This window comes from Gorilla gorilla, chromosome X (genome assembly GCF_029281585.2).
Source record: "Gorilla gorilla gorilla isolate KB3781 chromosome X, NHGRI_mGorGor1-v2.1_pri, whole genome shotgun sequence".
NCBI classification, from domain to species: domain Eukaryota; kingdom Metazoa; phylum Chordata; class Mammalia; order Primates; family Hominidae; genus Gorilla; species Gorilla gorilla.
The window spans coordinates 151959546-151972530 of record NC_073247.2 but is presented as its reverse complement, the minus strand read 5'-3'; the positions used below and the strand labels follow the sequence as shown (position 1 = coordinate 151972530).

Sequence of the window (12985 nt, the reverse complement as noted above, 5' to 3'; positions counted from 1 at the left end):
ATTTCATATCCAGCCAAACTAAACTTCATAAGCGAAGGAGAAATAAAATCCTTTACAGACAAGCAAATGCTCAGGGATTTTGTCATCACCAGGCATGCCTTACAAGAGCTCCTGAAGGAAGCACTAAATATGGAAAGGAAAAACTGGTACCAGCCACCACAAAAACACACCAAAATATAAAGACCAATGACACTATGAAGAAACTGCATCAACGAATGTGTGAAACAACCAGGTAGCATCATGAAGACAGTATCAAATTCAGATATAACAATATTAACCTTAAATATAAATGGGCTAAATGCCCCAATTAAAAGGCACCGATTGGCAAATTGGATGAAGAGTCAAGACCCATCGGTGTGCTGTATTCGGGAGACCCATCTCACATGCAAAGACAAATATAGGCTCAAAATAAAGGGGTGGAGGAATATTTACCAAGCAAATGGAAAGAAAAAAAAAGCAGGGGTTGCAATCCTAGTCTCTGATAAAACAGACTTTAAACCAACGAAGATAAAAAGTGACAAAGAAGGGTATTACATAATGGTAAAGGGATCAATGCAACAAGAAGAGCTAACTATCCTAAATATATATGCACCCAATACAGGAGCACCCAGATTCATAAAACAAGTTCTTAGAGAACTACAAAGAGACTTAGATTCCCACACAATATAGTGGGAGATTTTAACACCCCACTGTCAATATTGGACAGATCAATGAGACAGAAAATTAACAAGGATATTCAGAACTCAAACTCAGCTCTGGACCAAGCAGATCTAATAGAGATCTACAGAACTCTCCACCCCAAATCAACAGAATATACATTCTTCTCAGTGCCACATAGCACTTATTCTAAAATTGATCACATAATTGGAAGTAAAACACTCCTCAGCAAATGTAAAAGAACTGAAATCATAAAAGTCTGTCAGACCGCAGTGCAATCAAATTAAAACTCAACATAAAGAAATGCACTCAAAACCACACAACTACATGAAAATTGAACAACCTGCTCCTAAATGACTACTGGGTAAAGACAGAAATTAAGACAGAAATAAAGAAGTTATTTGAAACCAATGAGAACAAAGAGACAACGTGCTAGAATCTCTGGGACACAGCTAAAGCAGTGTTAAGAGGGAAATTTATAGCACTAAATGTCCACATCAGAAAGCTGGAAAGATCTGAAACAGGCACCCCAACGTCACAATTAAAAGAACTAGAGAAGCAAGAGCAAACAAATACAAAAGCTAGCAGAAGACAAGAAATAACTAAGATAAAAGCAGAACAGGAGATAGAGACACGAAAAACCTTTCAAAAAAAATCAATGAATCCAGGAGCTGGTTTTTTGAAAAGATTAACAAAATAGATAGACCACTAGCTACATTAATAAAGAAGAAAAGATAGAAGAATCAAATTGACATGATAGAAAATGATAAAGGGGATATCACCATCGATCCCACAGAAATACAAACTACCATCAGAAAATACTATAAACACCTCTATGTTAATAAACTAGAAAATCTAGAAGAAATGGATAAATTGCTGGACACATACACCCTCCCAAGACTAAACCAGGAAGAAGTCAAATCCATGAATAGACCAATACAAAGTTCTGAAATTGAGGCAGTAATCAATAGCCTACCAACCAAAAAAAAGCCCAGGATCAGACAGATTCACAGCCAAATTCTACCAGGGGTACAAAGAGGAGCTGGTGCCATTCCTCCTGAAACTATTCCAAACAATAGAAAAAGAGGGACTCCTCCCTAACTCATTTTATGAGGCCAGTATCATCCTGATTGCAAAACCTGGCAGAGACACAACAAAAAAAGAAAATTTCAGGCGAATATCCCTGATGAACATCGATGCAAAAATCCTTAATAAAATACTGGCAAACTGAATCCAGCAGCACATCAAAAAGTTTATCCACCATGATCAAGTCAGCTTCATCCCTGGGATGCAAGGCTGGTTCAATATATGCAAATCAATTAACGTAATCCATCACATAAACAGAACCAATCAAAAAAACCACTTGATTATCTCAATAGATGCAGAAAAGGCATTTGATAAAATTTGATACACCTTTATGCTAAAAACTGTCAATAAACTTGGTATTGATGTAACATATCTTAAAATAATAAGAGCTATTTATGACAAATCCACAGCCAATATCATACTGAATGGGCAAAAGATGGAAGCATTCCCTTTGAAAACTGGCACAAGACAAGGATGCCCTCTCTCACCACTCCTATTCAACATAGTATTGGAAGTTCTGGCCAGCGCAATCAGGCAAGAGAAAGAAATAAAAGGTATTCAAGTAAGAAGAGAGGAAGTCAAATTGTCTCTTTGCAGATGACATGATTGTATATTTAGAAAACCCCATCATCTCAGCCCAAAAACTCCTTAAGCTGATAAGCAACTTCAGCAACTTCTTAGGATACAAAATCAATGTGCAAAAATCACAAGCTTTCCTATACACCAAAAATAGAACAATCAGAGAACCAAATCATGAGTGAACTCCCATTCACAATTGCTACAAAGAGAATAAAATACCTAGGAATCCAACTTACAAGGGACGTGAAGGACCTCTTCAAGGAGAACTACAAACCACTGCTCAAGGAAATAAGAGAGGACACAAACAAATGGAAAAAAAAATTCCTTGCTCATGAATAGGAGGAATCAATATCGTGAAAATGGCCATACTGCCCAGAGTAATTTATAGATTCAATGCTATTCCCATCAGGCTACCATTGACTTTCTTCACAGAATTTGAAAAAAAAACAAAAAAAACAAAAACAACAACAACAAAAAAAACCTTTAAATTTCATATGGAACCAAAATAAGAGCCTGTATAGCCCAAGACTACTTTAAGCAAAAAGAACAAAGCTGGAGGCATCCTGCTATCTGACTTAAAACTATACTACAAGTCTACAATAACCAAAACAGCATGGTACTTGTACCAAAACAGATATATAGACCAATGGAACAGCACAGAGGCCTCAGAAATAACACCACACATCTACAACCATCTGATCTTTGACAAACCTGACAAAAACAAGCAATGTTTTTGCTTGTTTTAGAAAGGATTCCCTATTTAATAAATGGTGCTGGGAAAACTGGCCAGCCATATGCAGAAAACTGTAACTGGACCCCTTCCTTATACACAAATTAACTCAAGATGGATTAAAGACTTAAATGTAAAACCCAAAATCATAAATACTCTAGAAGAAAACCTAGGCAATAACATTCAAGACATAGGCATGGGCAAAGTCTTCATGACTAAAACATCAAAAGTAATTGCAACAAAAGCCAAAATTCAATAATGGGATCTAATTAAATTAAAAAGCTCCTGTACAGCAAAAGAAACTATCATGTGAGTGAACAGGCAACCTACAGAATAGGAGAGTATTTCTGCAATCTACCCGTCTGACAAAGGTCTAATATCCAGAATCTACAAGTAACTTAAACAAATTTACAAGAAAAAAAACACACAACCACATCAAAAAGTGGGTGAAGGATATGAACAGACACTTCTCAAAAGAGGAAATTTATGCAGCCAACAAACATGAAAAAAGGCTTATCATCACTGGCCATTAGAGAAATGCAAATCAAAACCAAAATGAGATACCATCTCATATGAGTTAGAATGGCAATTATTAAAAAGTCAGGAAACAACAGATGCTGGTGAGGCTGTGCATAAATAGGAATGCTTTTACACTGTTGGTGGGAGAGTAAATTAGTTCAACTAATGTGGAAAACAGTGTGGCAATTTCTCAAGGATCTAGAACCAGAAATACCATTTGACCCAGCAATCCCATTACTGGGTATATATCCAAAGAATTATAAATCATTCTACTATAAAGACAAATGCACACATATGTTTATTGCAGCACTATTTACAATAGCAAAGACTTGGAACCCACACAAATGCCCATCAATGATAGAATGGATAAAGAAAATCTGGCACATATACACCACGGAATAGTATGCAGCCATAAAAAGAATGAGTTCATGTCCTCTGCAGGGACATGGATGAAGCTGAAACTCATCATTCTCGCAAACTATCACAGGAACAGAAAACCAAATACTTCTTGTTCTCACTCATGAGTGGGAGTTGAACAAGAAAACACATGGCCACAGGGAGGGGAACATCACACACTGGGGCCTGTCGGGGAGTGGGGGACAAGCGGAGGGAGAGCATTAGGACAAATACCTAATACATGCGAGTCTTAAAACCTAGATGACGGGTTGATAAGTGCAGCATACCACCATGGCACATGTATACCTATGTAACAAACCTGCATGTTCTGCACATGTATCCCAGAACTTAAAGTAAAATGAAAAATAAATTAAAATTAAAATTAAAAAAAGAAAAAACAGAAAGAACTTCATGAACTTTGTGGCATGTGAAAATGGGCAGGATTTAAAAGATGGAGGGGGATGGGGACAGGATTTTAGGCTGGAAAAACAACAGCATACACATGAAGGCAGAAAAGCATAGAACACATCTAGGGACTGGGGAGCTGTTAATAGGCGTGTTTAGAGGTAAAGCTGCTGCTGGTGGTAGCAGTGGTGGGAGGGTGTGTTAGGGGAAGTGAGGGAGAGTTGAGTGTTGATAGCCAATAGAAATGAAGCTGGAAGAGTTGTTTGAGATCAGATAATAGAAAGCCTTCAATTACAGGTTTTAGCGTTCAGTCAAGATCCTATAAGTAATGAAGACCTAAATGAGATTTTTTATTTTTAAGGAAAGAAATGTCATGATTTTTTTCCTGTGGTTTAAAATGCAACTCTCTGGTACAAGGTCTGGGTAATGGCAGTGAGAGAAAAGAGGCAGAAATATCTCTTCAGAAAATGTTACAAAGACTCATGTGTGAGCTGAGATCCAGATATAGGGTAATGGGAATGGAAAAGGAAGCGGGGTGGTGGATTCAAGAAGCACTTGAGATGGGGCTCACAGCACTTGTCAACCAAATAAATGTGGGAGGGGCTAGAAATAACAATATAGCTATGCCGCACCTTTCTTTCCAGCTTAGGATTTTTTCTTATTGACTTTTGGGTTAAAGTGGAAGCCATATTTCTCATTTAAATTCCTAAGAAAACACATAAAGATAAAGAGATGCAGTGAAACTGAAAATCAGCAAGATACCCCAACCATCTGTCTTGGCCCTGGAAGAATTGTCCTTAAGCAAAGCATGGGTGGGTTCCTAAGCAGTACAGCAGGTCCAGGAAGGAAAAAGTTGCTCCTTCGTAATAATAATTTTTAAAATAATAAGATAATGCTTAACATTTATTGAGCTTTTCCTTTGTGCTCTCAGGGAGGTGTCTCATATGCACTATCTCACTTAACCCTTCTAATAATCTCATGTGGTATATATTACTATTTCTATTCCCCAATGAGAAAACAGGCTCAGTGAGGTTTAGTTCACACAGGTTTAGATAATACAGCTGGCATGTGACAAATTGGAGATTTCAACTCAGGACAGTCTTCCATGCCACCAAGATTGCTTTTGAAACAAGTCTGCTTAGCTATGATGTCAGACATGACAGTCCATTTCCAAAGCAGAAGAAAGCCAAGAAACCTTTTTTCTTAGGTAACCAGGACTTTTTTTTTTTTTCACACAGCTGTTCCATGTAAAATCAAAATTCATGATTCCCAATGGACAGGCACCAAATCAACTGAGAACCTGCTAGAAATAATAAAACCTGACAGGGGATTCAGACACTAAGCAAATATACAGGAAGCAAGAACTTTCTTATATATCAAAGGTATCTGTTAGAAAACAATAAAAATAAATCCCATTCCCAACAGCTATAATAAATTTAAAACAACTAAGAATAATCCTATTAAGATGTGTGTATGGAATGGGCTATATGAAGAAAATTACAACATGAGCAAGGTAGTACAGAAACGTTAAAAAGACCAAGCAAGCTGAAACCATACAAACCAGTCTTAATAATCAATGGGAAGAATTATGATTGTTCAGTGACCTTTAAAAATTTCTGTCAATACCCTAAAAACTCTCTCACCATCCATTCCATTATAAAGGTACAAGAAAATGGAAAAAGTAAAATATTTAGTTCACTGTAATTTAAACATTAGAAATATTGAGAATTAAAGTGTTTGTTACTTTGTAAAAAATGTTATCAATGATAATTCAAACAGTACTTGCCTTCTTCTTGTCTTCCATAAAAGCTAGTGTATTTTTATGCCTTGACAAATTGTAATACTCCTTTGTAAGTTTGCATCATCTTTCAATATTGTATCCTTTGCATTTTCAACGTTGCCAAATATCTCAAGGATTTCTCAAATATGTTTTTTTGTTTTGTTTTGTTTGCTTTGTTTTGGGTTTGGCTTTTTTTTTTTTTTTTTTTTTTTTTGCTGGTATCACTTCCTCTGGACCATGTTCATTCTTTTTGTCACAACAATTTCCCACATTTATGTCAACACTTTCACCCCCATTAAGCTCCTCTGGTTGCATTTCTAGGGTCTCTGGAATGGCGGCGGTGTCAACATTCCCATGGTTAATGATTTCTTCTGTAACTTCATTTATGTTTGATTCTAATTTCACTTCTAGCATTGTCACTTTTCGTTCCTTGCTGCACTTTCATCTTTGTTGGCCAACGCACTCTTTTGATTATCTATTTTCATAAAATATCACAGAGATTTATCGCTGAGAGACAAAGAGGCAACATGCTTTGCGCACAGGGACCAATCACCAATTGGGTTTGAAAGAAGTGATACCATTAGTCACCAATCATGATGCACTTCTGTTACTTACATAGTAAATTTGTGGACCAAAGAGATAGCACTGAAGTTTGTATTTTATGCAATTACTCATGCTTAAGATACTGTGGTGATTACATTTCAAACTGTGTTATTGGGGAACTGGTGTTATTTAATTAAACCATCACAAATGAAATTCATTAATATTAGAACCATGAAAGGAAAGGAATGTCTGTACCTTACATAAGGGCTCCAACATACTTTAATAAATGGAGATACATACTATACTTAACTTTTAAGGAATGCCTACTATGTGTCACATGCTGTTCTACATTTCTCTTTATATGTGTTTATTTACTTAATCTAGCTGCAAACCCTACATAGAAGGCACTATTAATATCCCTATTTTACAGATAAAGAAACTAGGGTACAGAAATATTTAGTAACTTTCTAAAAGTCACACAGTTAGAAGTGGCAAAGCCAGAATTTGAATCCAAGCAGCCTGACTCCCAAGGCTGAACACTTTATCATGTGTTGCCTTATATACTAGAAGGCCAAGATGTTTATTTTCCCCATAATGAATTCCAGGAGGATTTTTGTAAGTAAAACTTGAAAGATTCTAAATTCACTTAGAAAGCAATGGCCTAGAGAAACTAAGAATTATCTTCTTATATTAAAACACAATTTGAGGCTGGGTGTAGTGGCTGATACCTGTAATCCCAGCACTTTGGGAGGCCGAGGCAGGTAGATCGCCTGAGTCCAGCAGTTCAAGACCAGCCTGGGCAACATTGTGAAACCCCATCTCTATAAAAAATACAAAAAAAAAAATTAGCTGGGTGTGGTGGCATGCACCTGTAAACCCCAGCTACTTGGAGACTGAGGCCAGAGGATGGCTTGATCCCAAGAGGCAGAGGTTGCAGTGAGCCATGATTGTGCCACTGCACTCCAGTCTGAGTGACAGAGTGAGACTCTGTCTCCAAAACACACACATACACACCCACACACACAAACACACACAATTTAAAGCTACAGTAATTAAATACAGTAATTAAAACAGTGCAGCACTGGAACTAGAGTTCAGAGACACATCAATGGAATGGAGTAAAAAGCTCAAAAAATACTGTTCTATCTTTAAGTGTTTATGTTTTTCAATGGAAGAGTAACTTATATCCCAAATCAGAAAGAAAATGAAGTGTATTATACAAGTGGTATTGAGTAAATTGGTTAACTACAGTAAAATAAAGTTGGACTCTTTTTTCATATTTCACATCAAAATTAATTTCAGGTGGCTTAAAGAGTTAATGGTAAAAATGAAACTATAAATGGATAGATAAAAATAAAAGTGAATATTTCATATAGCTTAGGGCTAGAGTAGGACTTTCGTAACATAAGAGCAATAGAAAAACTAAAAAAAATGAGTAAACTGTGCATATTCTCATTTAAAGAGATCATAAAAAGCAGTAGGAAAAACTTACAGCTCAATAGAGAATAAAATAGAAAAGGCCATAAATACAGAAACCTAATCAATATATTTAAAATGTTAAACTCTACATGTAATAATACAACTACAAATTTACAAAGTAAGCATTTTTGGTCTAGTAACTAGCAAGATGTTTTTGTTTGTTTGCTTGTTTTATTACAGCATTACATTTGGTGAGAGTGAGATGAAACAGTGACCCTCAATACTGCTGCTGAAGGTATACATTGATACAGGTTTTCTGGAAAGCAAACTATCAATTATTATTTTTAATTCAGTTTTACCTGGTAATTTATTTTTTGGGAATATTTCCAAGTAATGCTAGTGCTACTTATAATATTGATAAAGGAGTGCAACGGAAAGGCTCACTGAGATAAAAATGGTTAAACAAATGTTTTACAGCCTTGTAATTGTGCAGCCATTAGTAGTAGTGTCATATATATATATATGTGGAAATCCTCAAATACATTAAGCAAAAATCAAAAGTGGACCATTCAAAATTATACAGTATGATCCCAATTTTTTAAAGATAAAAGTAAATATATACACAGACAAAATTGGGTGGAAATACAGCCCAATGTTATCCCTGAGTGATGGGACTACAGGTGATTTTCATTTTCTTTTTAACTTTCTGTATTTTCCATTTTCTCTACAACAGATATGTATCATGTTTATAATTTAAAGGAATCACAAACATTATTTAAATGTTTTTCTCTGCATTCATCCATTCATTCACCCACCTATGCATTCCTCTCTTTCTCTTCTTCTGCCAAGTCTTATTAAAAAAAACCTGTGTTCCTTCTTTTGTCATAGGCTCACTTCCCTTATAGCCAAGGGGCATCACTTGATCAATTAATTATTGTTTTTTTACAGTTCTGCTTCTCTCTTCTCACAGACTGTCTTATCTCTTCTCAGAGACTTCTCCACCCTTACACAAGGTCACAGTCCTACTAGCCCTGAATCACTTTTACTTAACTCTGTGGTCACTCTGCCACCCTCATGTTTCACTATGAACACCTTTTCAGTGTAGTCTTATTCACTTCATCTTCTTCTTTACTAACTACTCCTTAAACTTTTACAATCTGGCTATCAAATCCATTATTGACATGTTCTCCTAAAGATCACCATTTTTAACTGCCTACTGCAAGTGCTTCCTACCAGTCCTTAACATCTCCACCCCCTCAGCAGCATGTGCTAGCACTCATGAAGCTCTCTTTCATGGAACCATGGCTTTGGAGACGTGGCTTTCTACTTTTTGCTTCCCCTCTCACCTCTCCCACCACCATTTTCTTCTTCCAGCTTTCCTTCTTCCACCCTATTTCTAAATGAAGTGATATTTCTGGCTTATGATGGTTAATACTGTCAATTTGATTGGATTGAAGGATGCAAAGTATTGATCCTGGGTGTGTCTGTGAGGGTGTTGCCAAAGGAGATTAACATTTGAGACAGTGGTCTGGGAAAGGCAGACCCACCCATAATCTGGGTAGGCACCATCTGATCAGCTGCCAGCATGACCAGGATATAAAGCAGACAGAAAAACCTGAAAAGGCTAGACTAGCTTAACCTCCCAGCCTACATCTTTCTCCCATGCTGGATGCTTCCTGCCCTCTAACATCAGACACCAAGTTCTTCAGCTTTAGGACTCAGACTGTCTTCCTTCCTCCTCAGCTTGCAGGTGGTCTATTGTGGGACCTTGTGATCATGTGAGTTTAATACTCCTTAATAAACTCATATATATATATGAGTTTATTATATATATAAATAATTATATTATTAAATATAATAAATTAATACATATATATCCTATTAGTTCTGTCCCTCTAGAGAACTCTAATACAGATTTTGGTACCAGGAGTGGTTCTAGAGGAACAGAATATTAAGGATAATGTTCTTTCATTGGTTTTGGGGTTTCTGGAGTTGGCTGCTTAATACGATTAGACCCCAAAATGCTAAGGACTCTACTTCTATAAGTATGGAGAACACTGATAGTCCTTGGCATGAACTGTTTAGAGAGTTATGCAAAATAAAGTCATTTGACACTCCTGATTCACTGCTCATAAGAGGCAAGTTACTCTATACATAATACCTTTGACTACATGTGGAGAACCAAGGAACATAATAAAGTTAGTTGGTTGCTCCTGAGTTCACTGGACAAAGTGTTGAAAGAAAATGATGAACTCAGGGATTCTATGTTCCAGCTTCAGAAGCAGATACTTAGCCTCAAATCTGCTAAGATTGCCCTGAGTGAGAGTTTTATCTCCTGTATAGAAAGAGCTGAAATTGTGGAAAAACAGACACAAGCTCTTATCATGCAAGTGGCTGACCTGCAAGGAAAGGTGCATTCACAGCCTCACCAGGTGTCTACTGTTAAAATGAGGCCATTGATTGGAAACAAATGGGACCCTGCAACTTGGAATGGGGACGTATGGGAGGACCCTGATGAAGCTGGGGACACTGAGCCTGTAAAATCTGGGTGTGACACTGAGCTTGTAAAATCTGGGTGTAAAATCTGAAGAACCATTTTTGCCAGAAGAAACAGCTTCCCCATCCCCAGTAGCGGCAACATCCCCTCCCTGACACATGCTGCCCTTTCCACCTTTGTCTGCGGAGATAAACCCTGCACTGCCTGAGGCAACAGTGATGGCTTCCCCTGAGGCAGTTGCCAAGCAAGATAATGCTGATTCTCCTCAGAAGCCACCCCCAACACCGCTGTTTGCTTCTAGATCTGTAACTAAAGTCCCAGTGGGCCCCTAGACGTGAGGTTCAGAGTGTGACCCATGAGGAGGTGCACTACACTCAAAAGTAACTAGTTGAGTTTTCTAATTTATATAAGCCTGAATCTGGAGAACAGGCATGGAAATGGATATTAAGGGTGTGGGATAATGGTGGAAGAAACACAGAGTTGGAACAGGCTGAATTTATCGATTTGGGCCCACTAAGTAGGGACTCTGCTTTTAATGTTGCAGCTCGGGGAGTTAAAAAAAGTTTCTAATAGCTTATTTGCTTGGTTAGCTGAAATATGGATTAAAAGATGGCCCACTGTGAGTGAGCTAGAAATGCCTGATCTCCCTTGATTTAATGTAGAGGAAGGGATCTAAATGCTTAGAGAGATTGGGATGGTGGAGTGGATTAGTCACTTTAGACCTACTCATCCCAGCTGGGAGGGTCCAGAAGATATACCCTTGCCCAGTGCTTTGCAAAATAGATTTGTGAGGCAGCACCTGCATCTATGAAGAGCCCTGTAATTGCTCTTCTCTGTATGTCAGATCTAACAGTGGGATCTGCAGTCACTCAACTACAAAATTTAAATTCAATGGGAATAATTGGATCCCGAGGTGGCAGGGGCCAAGTGGTGGCACTCAACCACCGAAGGCAAGGTGGGCATAGCTACTGTAATGGACAGCAGAGGCAAAGCAGCAATCAGAATAGTTTGACTTATGTAGAGCTCTGGCATTGGCTAATTAATCACGGTGTTCCCAGAAGTGAAATTGATAGGAAGCCTACTACATTTCTACTTAATTTATATAAGCAGAAATCTTCAGGTTGAATGGACAAAATACTAATTTGAATTATAGAAACAGAGAATTATGGCCCCTTAATCAATTTCCAGACTTGAGCAAGTTTACACACCCAGAACCCCTTGAATGAAGGGGAGGCTGGGTCCCCTTGAGGAAGGACTCCAATACAATACTGACAATTTATGCTGTTAATCTTTCTCCCATCCTTCCCCAAGGAGACCTCCGGCCTTTTATCAGGGTAACTGTGCATTTTGAGAAAGGGAAATGATCAGATATTTCGGGGACTACTGGACACTGGCTCTTAGCTGATGTGGATTCCAGGGGACTCAAAATGTCATTGTGATCCTTCAGTTAAAGTAGGGACTTATGGAAGTCAGGTAATTAATGAAGCTTTAGCTCAGGTCTGACTTACAGTTGGTTCAGTGGGTCCATGAACTCATCCTGTGTCATTTCCCCAGTGCCAGAATGCATAATTGGCATAGACATACTTAGCAGCTGGTAGGACCCCCGCATTGGCTCCCTGACTGGTAGGGTGAGGGCTATTATGGTGGGAAAGGCCAAATAAAAGCCATTAGGGCTGCCTATACCTAGAAAAATAGTAAATCAAAAACAATATCGCATCCCTGGAAAGAGATTGCAGCAATTACTGCCACCATCAAAGACTTGAAAGACACAGAAGTGGTGATTCCCACCACATCCCCCTTCAACTCTTCTATTTGGTCTGTGCAGAAGACAGACGGATCTTGGAGAATGACAGCGGAGTATTACAAGCTTAAACAAGTGGTGACTCCAATTGCAGCAGCTGTGCCAGATGTGGTTTCATTGCTTGAGCAAATTAACATATCTCTGTGTACCTGGTATGCAGTCATTGACTTGGGAAATGCCTGTTTCTCCATTCCTGTCCATAAGGCCCACCAGAAGCAATTTGCCGTCAGCCGGCATGGTCAGCAATATACCTTTACTGTCCTACTTCAGGGGTATATCAACTCTCTGGCTTTATGTCATAATCTTATTCAGAGAGACCTTGATCTCTTTTCGCTTCCACAAGATATCACACTGGGTCCATTACATTGATGGCATTATGCTGATTGGATCCAGTGAGCAAGAAGTAGCAAACACACTGGACTTATTGGTGAAACATTTGCATGCCAGAGGATGGGAAATAAATCTGACTAAAATTCAGGGACTTGCTACCTCAGTAAAATTTCTAGGAGTCCAGTGGTGTGGGGCCTGTCGAGATATTCCTTCTAAGGTGAAGGATAAGTTGCTGCATTTGGC

At 38.1% G+C, this 12985-nt stretch overlaps 1 pseudogene; it reads right to left on the bottom strand.

Moving 5' to 3' along the window:
* LOC101132329 (polycomb protein EED-like) overlaps positions 1 to 12649 on the bottom strand; it is a 140698-nt pseudogene extending 128049 nt beyond the window's left edge.
* Between the last annotated feature and the right edge of the window lie 336 nt (positions 12650 to 12985).